Here is a 19,526-nt window from a genome sequence, read left to right as displayed (position 1 = left end):
CATTTCCATGCCAAGTGTCAGTGTGGGGCTACCTTCAGAAGCCGCCACATGTCATCCCATTTTATCTGCCATGTGTCACCCTATCCATCCCGCGCCATGTGTCATTTCAAAGACTACCAGGAGATGCCAAGTGTCATAGGTTGTCCTGTCTAGAAAAAGTGGAGTTTGTCTCCTCTGAGGTGGCTCCATCTAGAGTGTCTCCTGCAGGGGACAGGTGTCAACCCCTCCTTCCTTCTGGAAAAGTAGCCTGACACATGTCTCTTCCTACTTTTCTCAGAAAAGTAGGAGACATGTGTCACTTCTGAATTCCTACAAAAAAGGTAGGCTTGTCTCCTCTGAGGTGGCGCCATCTGGAGTGTTTCCTGCAGAGGACACGTGTCAAGCTCTCATTTCCTCAGAAAAAGCAAGTGCCATGTGTCATTTCCTGTTTTCTTCAGAAAAACTAGAATTCAAAAGTTCAAATCTCCTCATAGGTGGCGCAGATCCTGAACTTCTACCTTTTCCATGTTGTCTGAGATGGTGCCACATGGCTTGGCCCTCCTTCTCTCCCCTCTGCCACGTGTCATTCTCTGCTTCTTTCAGAAAAAGCAGGTGACACATGTCCCCTTCTACCTCCTTCAGAAAAAGTAGAGGACACATGTCTTCTCCCTACTTCTTTCAGAAAAGTAGATGACACATGTCATCTCCAGCTTCCTTTAGAAAAAGTAGAAGACACATGTCACTCCCTGCTTTTCTCAGAAAAAGCAAGTGACACATGTCACCCTTTGCTCTTCTCAGAAAAAGCAAGGGACACGTGTCATTCTCTGCTTTCTTCAGAAAAAGCAAGTGACACATGTCACTTTCTGCCTCCTTTAGAGAAAGCTAGAATTCAAATATTCAAACTCCAGACTGAGGTGGCGCAAATCCTGAACTTCACCTTTTCTATTTTGTCTGAGATGGTGCCACGTGTCCCTTTCCCTCCTTTCCCTCCCTCTTGCCACATGGCATCGTAGGAGCCACTCTGAGGAAATGCCACATGTCAGCCTCTCCTTTCCTGCAGAAAAGTAGAATTTGAATTCTTCTGAGGTGGCACAATCTGCTTCCTCCACTCCTATCCCTCTGACACATGTCAAACACCTCCAGAGATGGCGCCACATGGCATGCTCCTACTGCTTTCAACTTTACACCTCAGAACACCTTTTGAGGTGGCACCAATCCAGAGTCCCACTTGGCTTCATTTTTATTTTTTATTTTATTTTTTTATAAAAATAGCCCCATGAGGTGGCGCCACCTGAGGGCTCCCTGCAAAAGCCAAATTCGAATTTCAAAACCCCCAGATAGCACCCCCTGAGATGGCGCCACATGGAGGGCTCAGATTGAGCCTGTTTGAAATTCAAATTTTTTAGAAAAATCTATAAAAACAAGGCTCCATTCCCAGCCTAGGGGACCATCTTTTTGAACTTGGAAAATTCGACCTAGCCTTCCTAACATCTGATTTTGAACCTTGGAAATCGTGCCCCCTTTGGCGCATTGAAGAAGGTGGAGTAGAGCTCGTGCTGTGGCCAGTCCAATTCCAACGGAGCTCGATTTTGGTGGACCATCCGAAGCCCGGAGTGAAGAACGAAGGAAGCTCGTGGTAGCTGCCCCTTTCAAGAGCACCTACGCTGCGTAACGAAACAAGGTGCACTTTTTTTCCCCGTGATGTGATGCTATAATCCGAATCGGGAGTCGTTTGAAGAAAGAGCTCATCCGAGGGATGGATTGAGCTATTCTCATAAAACGACATACATAAAAATATTCAATTATGCTTTCTTGATGATTTTTATCATTCATGCATTTATCTAGATTTAATTTGCATTTTATTTCATTCATTTAGCATATTTCATGAATTAATTAGGATTAATTTAGTTTTTTTTTCAATTCTGCTTATTTTCAGTAAGTCTCTGTTTTTGTCAGTCAGTCCACACGTCATTTCATGCATTTATTTTTTATTAAAAATCCCAAAAAACTCACGGAATGCGCCCTTAGGTGTCTCTGAAATTTTGCCAAAAATTCGGAGCCATTTGAATTTGTTTACTGCGGTAAACATCCAAAATGGTAAGTCGGGTTTTGTAACCCGGGATGCGTTTTGAAAACCATTTGCCGACTTGTAAAATCGAGTTCTCCCTCCTGGGAGATCCGATTTTCGATCCGAAAAATGCCCTGAACTCGGGAGAATGTCTAGTTTTTAATATGATTTTTTCCGATTTTTCTGATTTTTTTTATTTCTGACAAAAATCCGAGAGTTCGGGACACGTGTCAGAGCCTAATTTGAGCCTCTGAGATCTTGGATCGACTTAGGGCTATGGTTTCTCTTTGTGTGTTGCTCTAAATCCGAAACTGTAAAAAGTGAAAGTGGTGTCCGAGATGTCCTTTGTTTGCATCTAAAAGCCTGTAATTTTTAGAACAGTGTTGATCCCTGCTTCGGATTTTTCTTGTCAGTCCCCTGTTTTGCTACATTTGTCTGGTCTGTTAGTTTAGGCAGAAATAGTTATATTTTTCTATGTGTTTATGTTGATCAAATGCTGAAGTCATAAACATGAAAGTTGTTCATGTAGGTGTCGTGCATAACTCTGATTAATTTCATAAATTTCCATGGCTGTTTTATATTTGTTTGGCATTTTACATCAGATTAGGGTGATTTTTACCTCTGTCAGAACTAAATCCCTGTTATTGAACTCACCATGGCTCAAATCCCGAGGCTGTAAAAACCAAAAATGTTCCATTTCGGGTCTTTTAGCAGTCTGCAAAATATCAGAAGTTTCCATGGTGTAAATCTTGCATTATCATATTAGGCATTGCATTTGGTTCGGATCCATAGGCAAAATCCATCATTTTAGGACTTTCTTTGAATTTTGGCATTTAAATCATATCATTTCATGAGTTTTAGCATTCTAGGTTGTTTATCAAAGTGTTTAGATGCTTCATACCGAATTTGGTGTAATTTGGAATCCATTTGAGGTTCGGATCATCCATAATACCAAAACAGGGTTCCGCAGGACCCAGATCCAAGCGGAAAACAAGCGAAATTCGTTATTTTGGATAAATTGCAATACACCAAATTCTGATTTTACAGTCATAATGTGTTTAGCAGCATGTCATCATGTCTCTTACTGAATTTCATCATCATTTGATTCAATTTGAATTTCAAAATCTCAATTTTACCAAGTTTTCCTTCAAAAAACCCTGATTTTAAAGATGTAGCTTTAATTTTAGGGGTATTTTGGTCATTTTAACCTCAATTCCGAATTTCAAATTGTTTTTCACTGAATTTCTAGCATTTTCATCATTTCAAAATATCAAGGAAGCATGAGAATAAGGTTTATATCCAATTAAATCCAATAATTTCATAATATTATTGGAAAATCTTGGAAAAACCCACATATTTGAGCTAACCTTATTTCAAGTTTGGCAGGGACATTCAAAAGAAGGAGCTGAAGTCTGCAAATTTCTTTTACTTCCTTTATTTAATGATGTAATAATGTAAATTTTGGAATAAGAGATTTAATTTCCTGCTTAGACTAGGATGCATATCATATAGTTTGATTTTATGCAATATCCTGATTATATGATTCATGCATTTTATTTCAAAAGCACTATGGATGTTCACGAATGGCACGTGCACCAACTCTTAGGGAGTTGATGGACTCGGTGGGATCCATATTTACGGCCCTAGTCGGAATATGGACGAGACCCAGATCCGTCATCTTTCTACTAGTCACATTGAGCCTACACTCTTAGGCTATCTTAAAATGCACATCATATTTCCAAAGTTTTCAAAATCATGTGCATCAAATCAACTAAATTCTGAACATATTCATGACCACAGTCAGGATATGTGAAGGATTTATCTTGACTTAATGCACGTTTTTCCAACAAATCTCTTAGAAAATCTTTTCAAAGTGCATTCATTCACTTATATCATTTGCATCATAGAATCATTGATTTTCTCAAGATGTTCTCAAGAAAACTTCATTCTCAAGAAATCGATTTCCCAAGAAATTCTAAGGATTTTTCAAAATCGGTTTTCCAAAGACAAGTTTTCCACAGTTTGCCTTGGAAAATGTTATCTTAAGATTTTCAAAAGAGTTTTTCAATCTTTTTCCAAGATCAAAATCGATTTCCAAGTATTTCAAGGGTAAAATTCCCAGGATTTCAATTTCCTAAGTTTTGAATTTCCTTCTCCAATGAGCTTTCCTATAAATCTTCCATCATTTTCCTAAGAAAACTCTCAAAGTCCAAGTTTTCCTAAGAAGTGCTTCCCTTTTCAAAAAGTCCATCTTTTCTCAAGAATCACTTCCATTTTCCCAAGATTTTCAACTATTTCTGATTTGTCCACATCTTTATGAACTTTCTCATGATTTCAAAACACCTTTCATCTGATTTTCCTGAGAAATTAACTTTCATCCTTTTCCTGAGAAATGTTTTTCCAACTCCAAATATTTTCCAAGCATGCATCATGTTTTCCCAAGCTGCATTTTCCAAAATCTCATAGCACATGCCTGAATTCTCTGTGCATTTAGGATAGAACATAACTTTGATAATTTCGCTAAGTCAAGCATAGTTTTGGTCCTTGGTTCGATTACCCCTGTTAAAGGCGGCAGGAACGGTCGAACCTCGTACCGACAGGTCGAGCCCCATCCCATGGATTTTCCCGCAATTTTCAAAAAAACGGAGGCGAGTATTTCAAAACAATTTCCAAAATCCGGTCAAAGTTTGAAGCGCGAAAGCGTTTCCTCTTTCTCTCTTCCGCAAGGAAGGGAAGACGGGGGAAAAATTTCGCGATGATCAACAGCTATGACACATATAACATGTAACTAAGACACTAAAAACATTAACAAAGATGAAATGGAGAATGAAATGAAGATGACATGTATAGAGGCACAATGAATTTAACACATTTATCAACTATAAGAAATATTACTGAAATTATATCGATAAATTGAAAAAAAAGGTGGCATATGAATGGTTTAATATGCCTAAATACATAATGATTGAGCAAATTGCATGATTCATATACGTTTGTACAAGCAATATGCAAGAAAATATAGAAAAAGATGATATAAACATATACTGAGATGCAACAATGTAATCATGAATACAGTGTTACAATATATGTGCGTAGGGTGAATGCAGGAATTGAATAACTACAACAATGGTGGTTGTGAATGAGGGGTTTGTGAAAAAAAAAACCTATGGTGTTAGTGCAGGGAATTAGATATGTGAAGTGTAATGTGCATAGGTATAATAAGTACAATGGAAATAAGGACTATATTGCTGCAGTAATGTGGTAAGCACGCAGGTGGGAATTGCAGATGGAGTGTGATTTGGTGAAGTGAAGAATAGGTATGAAGAGGGCACTCTACTGCAGGTAGGAAATGGGTGCTGGTGTGTGAATGAGAAGTGAAAAGTGAAGTAACAGAGTAATTCTTAAGAATGGCAGCAGCAAATTCATTAGAAAAAGGGACCAATGGAACAGTGCCTCCCTGACCTAGCAGGAAATTGAGTTTTTCAGAAGCCTGCAACTTAACTGTAGTTAGAATCTACCAACAAGTCATCCACGGTCTTTAAAACCTGCATCAGCCAAAAACTCTTGGATCCACTTCTGGATCTGTGCCAAAAGCTCTAAAAAAACACTTGCTCTTTGGTTGAAGTTGTTTGCAACAATACTCAGCCAGAAAGCACACCCATGTTTGATTACAGAAAGCTGAAGTTGGAGACCAGGGAACTCTAAATCCATATTCCTTCTGTTTACCTGTCTCTCCACCTTTTTCTTCTTCTTTTTTTCTTCCCTCACCTAGGAAATATCAGAGAGCTTAGAGAATCCAAGCCTTTTAAGACTCATAACTGCGCTTGACCAAATCTTATCTGAGATACTGCATCTCACGTCCACCACTTCCACAACATGACATCCTAAACCTGAACCAGAACCCGATGCCTTCTTGTCGGTGTTGGCAAATGAATATTCTTATAGATATTATGCCTATCTTGTATTAGATATAATAAATCATCAGAAAAATCCTTAGGATGTGGTGATGTGAATCTAAATCGCATCTCTGAGAATTCAGAAGACAAAATGTCCAAGAGGTCAAACAATCGCTTTCCCATCTTCTTAATTTTGCACATGCTAGAAAATCCTTCACTAAATTTCCAATCAGCGCCAGATTTAATATTTTCATCAGTCCCAGATGAATCATTGTAGTTGTTCACATTTTGACCGAGAAGCATTACTTCTTTCACACCCTCCTTCCAAAGTTCACCTACCTCTCTAACAATTGATTCCACAGGACGAGATCTCTCTCTGCCTCTGGTGAATGGTACAATACAAAATGAACAAATATTGTTGCATCCCCTCATTATAGAAACAAATGCAGTTACTGAATTAGTGGAGATTCTCATAGGATTAATGTCTGTATAAGTCTCTTCAAGTGATAGGAGTGTGTTAATTCCCTTTTGTCATAGTCAACTGCATCCAACAAACGAGGCAAATCTCTGTATTAATCAGGTCCACAAACTACATTGACCATCTTATCAGCATCGAGTATCTTTTCTTTCAACCTTTCAGCCATGAAACCCAAGACAACCACTTTGGGGGGATGCAAAGATTGTGATTGTCCGATAGCAACGTTGCTCTTCCAGTGCCTTTTTAGAAACCAGAAGTAGTTAAGCCTCTGCCATACACGTTGCATAGCATTGTCACGGATGGCACAAGTGTTTATGAAAATAATTTCTGCACTCTCTGGAGTTTTCACCACGTCTGCATATCCAGCATGCTTCATTATAGAGAGAACAATTTCCATGTCATTGAGATTCACCTGACATCCATATGTCTCGTGGTAAATACGCCTCCTGCCGAGAATATGAAAAACAACATCGATAGCCCCAAGAAAAGATTGTAGCTAGCTCCATGTTGTATCAGACAACTTAGTTCTTGCATATGACGACACCTTCACCCCTGCCAAATTTCGTTGGTCCAACAAGCCTTTGCAAGGGCTTAAGTGTAACACGTTGATGCTCAGGCGCAGAATGCTCAAGCATCCTTCATGGAAGATCAACTAAAGAAGAAATTGCATTGCTTTGAACACCAACAAGACCCCTCAAAGATGAATTTGATAGCCATTTGTTGGTTTGCAATCGCCGAGAAATTTTAGGTGTATGGCAAAGGAAATGCTTAATGACCAAGCATAATGAAAAGAACACATGATTCAAGGCTAAACATAGAGGGCAATCCAAGAGAATGATTGAGCATCACAGATGTCCCTTGCCAGCAATGATTTGCCGCAGGGACAAATGCACTTTTAGCAAAAGATCCAGAGGAGACATGAAAAAAAAGGACACGATTCCTACTATCAGCTTACCTACTGGTAATAATCGACCAACAAGCACATAGTAGGCAAGTCGAATTTAGATAACACTTTGCAGCAGATGAAGAAAGCCACTTCGATGGCGGAGTACAACTTAAAAGTCAGTTGTTCCAAATCTAAAAGAAAACTGGACAGGGGTTAAATACCCTTGCACGATGATGTATCCAGAGCAGAAAGTGGGGAATCAAGGAAATGCAGAAAATGCAGAATGCTAAAATACCCAATATGGTCAGAATATATGCAAACGAAAGCATCCTAGATGGTGAATATGATGAGTATTCGACTCAAAAAAAAGGAGTAAGGTAACGTGAGAAAGCTTTGGCGTACAGAGATCCAGAAATTTTTCTATAACAGTAAGCCTCTTGCAGTAAACCTCATTGTGAATGACGATGCCGATGCAATCCAATATGGTATGGTATGCTAACAAAACATGATACTTGTACAATAAAGTCAAATTAACAAAAGATGGAAGATAGAAATCGCAATGACAAAACAAAGACAACAGAAGAAAACATGAACAGAAAACAGCAACAAAACTTCCATTGATCTAACATTCGATCATATGGCATGGCAGGTAACAAACACAAGACAAGAAAACAGACTTACAGAACCAGAGCACGGTACTGAGTGTTGTCATTCGTGAAATTGATGGAACAAAGAGGGATATATGATGATGCATAAATTATACATTTTCTTAATATATTTTTACTGCATAAATGCATTATCTATAGGTTTAAGGTCCACACTTAGATGCATAATGATGTTATAGAGCTTGGGTTCAAATTTCATCAAAACCGGACTTAAAATGAAGAAATTATGGCATTTACAGTGTAGCGGGTCAAACCTCGGAGCAAATCTGAAGATTCATGATCCAAACTGCCCATCTGAGCCTTGGATCTGGACCAAAAGCATAGAGATCCATCCCAGCTCCAGCCATTCACGTTTTATAAAATCATTTTCTAAAAACCCCCTGTAGAAAGAGGTGTCCAGTGAAATTTTAGTTTTTAATCTTTTTTCTGAAAAACTCAGAAAATAAGGGCCAGCGTTTAAAAGGAAGAAAACGCCCAGCTGAAACTCGTCTTTGCTTTGGTTTTCGTGCCCTAGGGGCACGACTCTTACTCCAGCCACCCTCCTACCAGCCGTCCTTCATCCATTCTTCTTCAACATCCATGGTTGGCCATGGAAGCCATGCCAACTCCAATGGAGATGCCAACTCTTATTCTTTCATTCTCTTCTTTTCAGATATGTCTTCTCTTCTCACCCTGCTGAAACTAATCATCGAGGTTGTGTGTTTGCAGCTGCAGGTGGAGTGTATCCGCCATGGCAGAGGATCCGCTCTTCCATGGCCGACCGACCCTGAACCCTGGAGCACCATCTCTTGTAGATCCCTATGAAAGTACAATAAAGAGATGTTAGACAGCATCACCGAGGTCCTTTGTGCCGTGAATCCTAGCAAAGTCCACTCTTTCCTTCCCCTCAGTCATCGGATTTCCCTTGAGGTAAGATCTTCTCATCTCTTTCTTCTAGTTAGAACCCAAATCATGTGTGTGGGTGTGTAGTGTTTCATTTTTTATTTGACGTGATTGCTGTGTTTGTATTTCCAGCCTTAGTGTAGACGTGTGGTGCTTGAGACCAGCACCGTAGGATCTAGGTATTATTTCTTTGTTTTGTGTGTTTTCAGGTTTGTGAAAAATTAAAAGATCGAGTTTTTTTTCCTTTTGTTTTTAGGTTGTCGTCCAGTTATAGTTTACCAATTCTATGTGAACATCAATTTGGTGAGTAATTAGATGCGTCAATTGTGTTTTCAATTTTTAGTTTCTTTGTTTTTTCATTGAACGTTATTGAAGGTCTAACTCTGTACTATTGCTTAATTAAGATGTAATATTTTTCTGTGCATATTAGTCTGACAAAATTAATTTCAGTTAGTTTGAATTAGTGAATTTCCTGTGTAGATTGAAGGAGTCTTAATTGTAGAGTAGATTTAGTTAAATAGAATTTCTATATTGTTTTTAGATTAGCCGATTGGAGTAGATTTCTGATTAGCGTTTTTCTGTTTTATTTATTTAATTACAGCATGTTGGTTAGATTAATGTATGTGTGTTATAGTTTAAAATTCCAATTATGAACGTGTGTTAGTATAGTTTAGCTTAGATTCATAGTATCGTCCTAGTGTAGTTCAAATGTATTTCTAATTGATTTGTGTTTGATAAATTAATGTAATGTCTTGTGCAACTCGTGTTTGGTTCAAATTTCTGTAGTTAGCAGTTTATAGATTAATTTCTGATGTGTTGGATACTAGTTGTAGTCATAAGTTAATTAGAGTGGTTACCTTCTTGGATTTTCATTTTAGTTAATTTAGATTTAACTTAGAGGGTCGATTTTTGATGTAGAATCTCAATTAGTCAGTGCTTATAAATTAGTGTTTCATTTTCTGTTCCTAGACTTGGTATTAGTGTGTATATTTTAATTTAGCTAAGTTCATATTAGAGTAGATTAATTTACTAAATAGTTTTATATTTTGGATAAGGGGCAATAGAGTCATTATGTGAAAGATGATTTTGGTCTTTGAAAGCCCTCCAAATCCATGGATTACATTTAAGGAAAGCTTTACTATCTTTTCCAGCCAAGTTATAGATGATTATCTTTGCAAATGTAGAAACCCCCTCTGAAATTCAAATAACTTTCCAAAACTTGGTTACACGAGTTTTGGCAAGAGTTGAAATGCTATATTCTCTTTTAAAGCCAACCAAAAATGTGTATGAAGCTTTAGGAAAGGATTTTCAAAAGAATCCCTTGCTTTTAAAGAAAGATTGAAAATGTGTGGGTCCCAGTAGGCTGGACGGTTTTGAAGTTATAAGCTTTCCTATTGAATATTAAGGTAAAAATGGAGGAGGATGTTCATTACCAAATTCGGTTTCTAGCATTTATAGTCCTTTGATTAACTTTCTTTTCTAACATAACATAGATAGGATAGTGTTAATTTTAGCATTTATTGACTTAGATTAGATTTTGAAAAATCGTGTTTTCTAAAATAGTTAAGTGTAGTTGGTCTTCCTCAATGTTAGTTGTGTGTCATTTATTTGTTTAAATTAGTTATATTAGTAGTAGTTAGTATGTATTAACTTAGATTGTAAAAACCGTGTAGCTTAACTTAGTAAGTGTGTTAGAATTGTATTAATGTTAATTTGCATGTCATTTAGGAATTTAATTAGATAGTTTAGTGTTAATTTGATTCCTTGCATTCTTAGTTTAGTAAGTAGTATGTAATTAATGTCTATAGTTAATCCTTAGGGTGGCGTGTAATTCAAAACCCTATCTTAAACCGCCACTCTAGTTAACCCTAACCGAACCCTAACCAGCCCTAGTTAGTAAATAATCCTAGTCAACCCTAGGTAGTTAACCGACCTCCTACTAACCCTAGTTGAGTTAATTATTAGGTTAATGTTTGTTTTAATTAGATTTTAGAGTTGTTAAATATTTAGTTTAATTAGTTTACATTATATAGTGTATATTAGAAAGAATTAATTTCACTTATGTAGTTAGTCTAATTAGAATTATAACTTAGTTTAGATTAGATTAATAGTAGTGACTTGTTTAGATCAGGTTTAGTGTTAGTTTATTTAATTCTGTTACAAGTTTTAGAATTAGTTTAATTATTGTTCTTTTTCTGTAGTTTAGCAGTAGTCTAGATTAATTTAGGACTGTTTTTCCATATGATTTAATGTTACACTGTCCTAAGTGGATTTACATAAATGAATAGTGCACTAAATCTAAACCCTACCCTGTCGTGCACTCGTTATTTTATGTGGATATTTTTAGATTTTTCCAGAAATTCTTTTTTTATTATCCACATCCGTGTGTTCACTATCTGCATACCAAAATTCAGCTCATTTCGAGTTGATTTGGTTTGGTTTTTAAGCGTTTTGTGAAAACAGCTTTTTCTGAATTTTCAATTTCGGGTCTTGCGATTTCCAAAATTATCCTGATTTTGAAACGCTTATATCTGAAGTTCCAGAATGAAATCTCCAAATCTATAAAAAGTGTCATCTTTTTGAATCTGTCAAGAACAGAACAAAAGTGATTTCATAAAATTTGGTATTCGTTTGACCATTCAAATCATCTGTTTGTGAAAAGCTGTTAGAATCCACTTTTGCACTGCTTAGGGATAGAACAGTCATTTCGTTAATTGTTTGATCTAACGTAGTTTTTAGTATTTTCTGATATTTTAGTTAGTGAATTAACTATGGTTAGACTGCTTAGGATTGATTTGTATAGTTAGCTTAATTAGAAATTGAATTTTTAGTCTTCTGTATTTGTTTAATTGTAGTTATTGAATTAATTAGCATAGAATTAATTGGAGCTTGTAGTTTAGATGTAATTTTTACTTGTTTACTGACTTTTTGTTTTTATTGTGTAGGTTGATAAGTTAGAAACCAAGATTTACAGATGTATTTCAGATATGAAGTGCAACTACACATGTGGTGAAAAGACAGATTTACCCCTAACGATCTGGAGAAGACTTAGATACCTGTTTAGTTTATTCTCCTGTTTTTAGATTGTTATTTAAATTAGAATTGTAATATTGACATAATTGTAAAACTCTGTGATATTAATAAATTGTTATTTTAGATTTAATTCAGAATATATCATGTTCCCTGTGGATTCTACCCGTACTCGCCACTTCTATGGAAAGTCGGTTTTTATTATCTTTGGTTGACGATTTTTCCTTGTTTTTATTGAAACATATCTTTTAAAAATTACCACTCCAAAAGTACAACCAATATACATCAATCAGAAAATCAAAACATCTCAAATAATTACGATCAACAGAAAATAACAAAAACAATAGGAAATCAAATTGCAGTAGTGATGGCACTTTGAGCCATAATGCAGTAGACATTAGGATAACAAATTCAGTGTTATCAACATAAGAATCCAGATGAACATAACTAATTGAGACTAAAAAAAAAGCAGAGCATAGAAGCAAAATCAAAACCCATGTCGATTCATCAAGACAGGATTAAGATTTTGATGTGAACAAAGAAATAATAGACGAAAATCAGGAACAAATCGACTATAAATCAGGAAGAACAAAAACAACAAAAGGAAATAAAATTAAAAAAATAAAAAAAAATAAAAAAAATAAAGAAAGATAAAATAAAGGAAAGATGAAGGAAATATGTTGGAAGGTGGATCTCCACTTGCTGTAGCAATGGAGGGTCGATCCTGCTATATGCAGGTCGATACCTTCCATAATGCTATGAAAGGAAAACGAATTTTAAGCAAAAAGAATCTGACAATAAGAAATTTCTATGGAAAATCAAAATGAAGGAAAAGAGGGAGGAAACTCAAGAAGACTTAGATGAATACGATAATCAAATAGGAAATGAAGGGAATGCGTCACTTACCTTCTGCTGCAGGGATTCCAAGGAGAGAGCTCTCCTTTTACGGAGTTTTGCAGAAACTCTGGCCTGATTGTATTCTGAAAAAGTAGGCGGAGGTTCCTTTACTGGCTTCGGAAGGGATTCTAAGGAGAGCCCCAAAGGGAGGAAGGCAATGTAAAGGGAAATGAGAAGGAGAAGAAGAATCGAGAGGAGCGATGGACGAAGGGGAGAATGGATTGTAAAATGGATGCCTTTATCGACCCCCTGAGGGTCGATTTTATAAGAGGTGGCGGTTAGGTCCCTCTCAGATTGGGTCCCCCATTTTATAAAATTTTCTAAAAGGAAGGCTTTAACAAAAGTTTTTTCTAAAAAGTGTTTGTTACGAACTCGCTTTTTCAAAAGGGAGCTTTTAAAAGGCCATTTGTGTTTTCTTTTTTTTCGATTTTCTTTTTTTTTTTGTTCTTTTCTTGAAATTTTCTATATTTTTTTTTGTATTTTTGAAAACAAAAATTCTAAAGCTATGGGATTTCTAAAAAGTTTACAAATATTTACAAAAGAAGGCTTTTTTGAAAGTTCGATGTTATCTTTTCAAATTTTCTTCAGAAAATGGGTTTACATCTGGATTTTGAAGAAATATTCGAGGTTTAAACCTCGAATCGAGGAATATAGAGTCTCAAATCCAAATGGACACTGGATCGACTATCTGAGCATTTTAGAATTTATTTTTGGTATTTTTGTAAAATTTAATATGAAAATTGGATAGTGAAGCTCAGATTTGGATTTTAACATTGGATCTGGATCCAAGATCGAGTCAGATATATAAAATGGATTTAATTTCAATAAAACCTGAGAAATAAAATGGAATTTAGATTTAAAAATGCTTTAATTACTCAGAAAATGGGGTCAGGGGCAAAAAGGGAGTATTTACAAACTTTTGAAAATTTTGAGGTGTTCACAACTGGTTAGTCTTTAAGTTCTTCTGATTACTCCTTCGGGTACGCGAAGGAACCTCGCATTCTGTGAGACATGCACCCGGCGTCTATTATTATATTTCCAATGTGGTAATCGGGGATGCTACAGACCGAGTAAACCTCATGCGAGCAGCACGCAACTGAGAGAAACTCTCGCATAGGTAAGGATTGCAATCCATACTACTGTAGTAGTGAGGTCCTGAAAAGGCAACCTCGACCTCCCTGACTCTGAGTGACTGGAGGTCAAAGGATGCTACAGCTCCTGTCAAAACACGTGTCGTAGTAACGACAAGTCACTCAGGGTTGTACCATCCACCCTCTCCAAGGTGAACCGTTTTGTGAATGGGGCGAAGCGGGTTTATCTTTCTTAGGCTCATTATTCGGTCATACCTCTTGACGAGGATTTTATGCCTCGTAGTCCCCGCGGGGTACGCAAACGAGGACTTAGCCTGCCCATCCACGTGCTCAGCCTCACACGGCTAACAAGAGCACATCACTCATGAAAGCGATCTTAACACCATATTATTTCTTTTCTAATTTAGGGTATAGTCACAAGTGAGTTCACTCACGACAGAAAGGTCTTTGCCCAGTGACTCCAACCAAGTCCAATACAATCATGTTTATTCATACCCTATGGTGTTTAACTTGTATATCGGCCTTTTCATTTCATGAAGTAAGTGCACTTCGTGCACTCACCAATGCCCTAAACAATGTACCAGTCAAAGTACGCACTACTCAATACGAGTGTCAGGATGTGCCACATGCAAAGTGTACTAGATACCACATGCTTTTTGTCAATTGCAAAAACATAAAGAACAGAGGCATGATATAACTGCATATCTGAAAAAATAAGATAATGTGCAAGTGAGTGAACAATTTTTCAATTCTAAGAGGCATGCACATGCAATTTCATAAATTTCATCACTCAAGTAGTTAGATCTAGACCATTAAGATTTGCACTTTACGTAACATGAGATCACCCTTATAGGGAAGACTCGCAATTTGGTGTACTTATGTGTTGAGATTGAAATCTACGATATTCCCAACTTATGGGAATAACATTAGCATTTCCACAGTTTGGGTGCCGCGCCTGCCGACCCGATACAAAAATACTGGACAATGTATGTGACTTGTAACCAATGTAGGCTCTATGTACGTAGAGTTTGCAATAGTGCTCACCCGTTTACACAACTAGTGAACTGAAACGGACACCAAGGTGTAAGTATTTTCTCAAGGAGTGCGACACACTCACGTGTCAAGAGCGAATTCTGGAGATAACCCATCTAATGGGGATTACATTGGCTATTCCACGGTTTGGGGTGCTGTAAACACCCCAAATTTTCACCCTCATCCAGTGTTTGTCCATTTCATGTGTCATTGTTTATCATTGCATGAATTCAGCATATCATTTCATTGCATTGCATAGCATTACATGTCATTGCATCCCATTTTCGAGATCCAGCACTCGTGTTTTCAAAATATTTAATCCAGATTTGAGTTTTAAAACTTTTTCTTTCAAAAATCAATTTCAAAACCTGGGTTTTTACTCAACATTCAGTCATTTTCCAACCCCAGGACTTTATATTTTGAAATATTTTCTCAGAAAACAATCTGGATTCATTTCAAACTCAATTTCAATTGATTTCAATTCTCATATGAGACCCATTTAGGTGGTGTCGCTTCTGAATTCCTTTACTTATCAAAAATCTCAAAAAATTTAAAGTCCTAGTTGGATCAGGACTCTTTTTCCAGAGTCTAGTCGGATCAGAACTCTACTTTTCACTACCTTTTACCTGTTTTCGAAGAAAATCTTTTAAAATCTTCTGTTTTGGCCAAAATTTTAGAGTCCTAGTTGGATCAGAACTCTTCTTCAAGAGTCCAATCGGATCAGGACTCTTCTTCAGAGTTTTAATCAGATTAGGACCCTAATCTTTTACAGCTATTTTATCTATTTTCAATCAAATCTTTCAAAATGAGTCAGAAACTCAGAGTTTCAGTCAAAGCAGCACTCTGTTCAGAGAATCCTAGTTGGATCAGGACTCTGATCTTGATTTCAATTTTGAGAGAATCTTTCAGAAATCTTTCAATCTACAAAAACTATTACACTTTTATCAAAGAATTTCAAAATTCTGAGATTTTATCTCAGAGTCCTGATCAAATCAGGACTCTACCCCAGAGTCCTGATCGAAGTAGGACTCTATCCAAAATTGTTTTTTATACTTCATTTTCACTGGTTTTCAAAAGCTTTGCCCAAATTTCATCATTTGCTTATCAGAAAACCAAAATTCTTAGAGTTTTGATCGAATCAGGACTCTTTCTTAGAGTCCTAATCAGATCAGGACTCTGAACCAAAACTTCAATTTCATCGTGTTTCTAACTGTTTTTCAAAATCCTCTCATTTGTTTTATCAGAAAATCCAAAAATTTCAGAGTCCTAGTTCAATCAGGACTCTGTCTTAAGAGTCTCAGTTGAATCAGAACTCTGTTCTATTTCAATACTTGTTATTGTTTTCACTGCTTTCACAAGTTCTTTCGTCTGTTTTTTAAAAAATACCAAAAAAAAATCTAGAGTTTTGGTCCGATCAGGACTCTGTCCCGGAGTCCTAGTCCAGTCAGGAGTCTATTTTGAAGTCTGTTTTTACTTCTATTTTTATTTATTTTCATTTGTTTTTCAAAAATTAGGTCATTTTGTAGAGTCCAGTTAATTCAGGACTCTATTTCAGAGTTTTGATTGAGTTAGGAGTCTAACCCTGACTGTATTTTCTGACTTGTTTTACCATTTTCGATGAAATCTTTTTAAAAACTCCTTTATTTGGCTTTTAAAAAATCAAAATCACAGAGTCCTAAAAATCCAGGACTCTAACCCGGAGTTCCAGTTCGCTTGAGACTCTGTACAATTTCAAAACTTTCAATCTCAAAGTCTACTTTTGAATCTCTTTTGAAAAACCTCTCATTTTCAAGTTTTAAAATCGTTTTTGAAAATTCAAGTGGGGCCCACTCGGGGTGGCACCACATTTGAAGAAGTCAAGGTTAGACTAGGGTTAGTCAATGTCCTAGTTAAGTTAGGGATTTAGAGGAGTCAAAAATAATTTTGAAAATCCATTTTATTTAAGTTTTAAACCATTGGTTTTTAAAGGTTTTAAATTCAGGTTTTAAAAACCAAATGTGGGTCCATACTAGGTGGTGCCACATTTGGACTTTCTAGGGTTTAAATAAGTGTTAATTAGGGATTAATTAGAGCCTATTTAGGTTAGAATTCTCTTAAAAAATCATCCTCCCTTCCTAAACAAATTAAAAAGAGTCCAAAAAAATAAAAAACAATTAAAAAGAGTGCAAAAAAATCAAAACCCTTCCTAAACAAATCAAAAAAAAAAATCTATAAATAGGGGACCTAAAGGGGGTCAAAGAGAGCTCTTTTTCTCTCAAATTTTCGTGGATTCTCTCTCCTCTCCAGCACTTCCACCTTCCTCCATTGCAGCTGCAGCCCCAAGGTGAGTTTATTGAATATTATTTTATTAATATTTTATTAGTTTTTTATGATTTTTTAATAGATTTCACCATGGAAACTCTTGTGTTCATGGATTTAACCATGGATTTCATCCAAGAACCCCAAAATCGACCCAAGAAGATGATCTAACTCAGTTTGAGGGTGATTTCAAGGATTTTAATCCATTAGAATCGATGAGAGGTACATTTTTCATGTTCTTAACCGACGAAACGTGAGATTTACTCATTAAATGGGTTAAATCCATGATTTCAAAGGTGAAAGCAAATTCCAGCCATGGATTCCCTGTATTTTATTTATTTATTTGCTTATTCATGTTTATTACACATTCTCCAGCATAGAAATCAATTTTATTTTACTGTTTTGGTATTTTCTTTATTGTTTTTATTGATTAATGCATGCTTTATTAGGTTTTATCAAATTTCTGTGTGTTTTAAGCTTAGATCAGAAAAGAGATTGTTATTTTGGCTTTCAATATTCACTTTTAATTTTTTATTTTTTTTATATGTGATACATGCATATGTGATTGAACTACTGTAAAAAAATCAGAGTTTTTGGGATTCGAAAACCCTGTCAAAAAAATCAGATATCAAATTGGGTTTTTAAAGCTTTAAAATCATTGTTAAAATCAGGAAGGTAACTTGCTGTGATGATATTTTTCTCATCTTATATCCGATTTGAGATCTCTAAAGTGCCATGGATTCATATTGATTAGATATATCTACTGTGAAATTTTAAGATTTTTTGATATCTGTTCAGTATTTTTCCTCTGTCAGAGAATCTGATTTTTAATTTAAAACTCGTTAGGGTTTACCAAAACCCTAATCAGACTTGTGTTGTTTATATATCCCAAACCACAGATCCGATTCGTGATCTGTAAAACGTGAGTATTGTTATTTTTATGTTGACTATTCATGGATAAAATCTTAGATATTTTTGATGAACATTGTTATTTATTCATGTATTTTAAATCTGAAGTGTCTGTTTTAACCCCTGTTAGGTTTGTTAGATTTTAGTTCAGATTGCCGGGCGGGTTTCTCCCTAACCAAAGATGATTTTTCCAATCTGAAAATTGGGAAATCTCTGTTTTTATTCCTAGTTTATCTCTGTAAAAGGTCAGAAGTTTTCATGAAAGATTGACCCCTGATTCGGGTCTAACTTTGAAACTGGTATGTGACCTAGGTTAAAAATAGCTTATTTTAGGTTGTTAATGCAATTTTCAGATTAAAATAATATCAAAAAATTTATTTTGCAATTCCAATCTGATTTTAGGGTTATAATAAGTGTCTTTGCTAATTTTTATGAAATTTAGATTTCATTTGATGTCTGAATTGATCAAATTGCAAAACAGGATACCTGAAAGATCCAAAAACACTGTCAAAATCACAATTTTTGTGATATTTCTTGATTTTCGTGCATAAGTGTGTGGTTTTAGGGTTTGTTCATGTTTAGAATCATGTTAGGATGTTTCATGTTTGATTTTGTGTTTATTTCCATCATAAATCTCAAGTTTTATCAAAATCTATTTCAGAAAACCCTGATTTCAAGGCCATAGTCTTGCTATCAGGGGCAATTTGGTCATTTGACCTCAATTTCGAAATTCCTAACCCTAGTTTTCATATTTTTAATCATGTCACATCATATTTAATTTGATTTATTCTCATTTGAATTTCAAAACTTGCATTTTACCAAATATCTTTCTGAAAACCCTAATTTCAAGGCCATAGTCTTGTTATTAGGGGTATTTTTGTCATTTTGACCCCAAATTCGAAATTTCATATCTTATCTTCCTTATTTATTCAATTTTACTTCATATTTTATCATATTTATTTAAGGGAATCATGGCAAAAAGGCTTATATCTAGCAAAATCCAGTAATTTCTAGATATTACTGGATAAACCTAGAAAAGCCAACATATCTTCATTAACAAAGTTTTGTAGTTATGCAGGAACATTGAAGACTTTATTTTCCTTTATTTCTTGTATTTAAATTCAATAGTGATGTAAATTAAATTAAATTTGGAATAAGAATTTAAATTTCAGCTTAGACTAGGATTGCATTGCATATAGTTTAATTCTGCAAATATTAAATGTCTGATGAATGTATCATTCATGCACTGTAAGACCCGTAATTTTTCAGAAAATATCTGAATAAAATTTATGAGGCATTTACCGGTAAAAATAGCATTTCTTCTTAGAATGCGAAACGAATCAATTCCTGCGAGCCAGTTATACTTAGGATATTCGTCGAATTGCGAATATATGCTCAAACACTCTGGAAGCCAT

General features: G+C 35.6%; 1 pseudogene; it reads right to left on the bottom strand.

Annotated features, from left to right (window-relative positions):
• Positions 1-5,931: 5,931 nt before the first annotated feature.
• The window catches only part of LOC149826822 (CDK5RAP1-like protein pseudogene), a 91,881-nt pseudogene continuing 78,286 nt past the window's right edge, over positions 5,932-19,526 (bottom strand).

The sequence above is a fragment of the Nuphar pumila genome, chromosome 10 (assembly GCF_984573655.1).
Source record: "Nuphar pumila chromosome 10, dmNupPumi1.hap1.1, whole genome shotgun sequence".
In the NCBI taxonomy this organism is placed as follows: domain Eukaryota; kingdom Viridiplantae; phylum Streptophyta; class Magnoliopsida; order Nymphaeales; family Nymphaeaceae; genus Nuphar; species Nuphar pumila.
The sequence above is the reverse complement of the archived record's forward strand: the minus strand, read 5'-3'. Positions and strand labels throughout refer to the sequence as shown.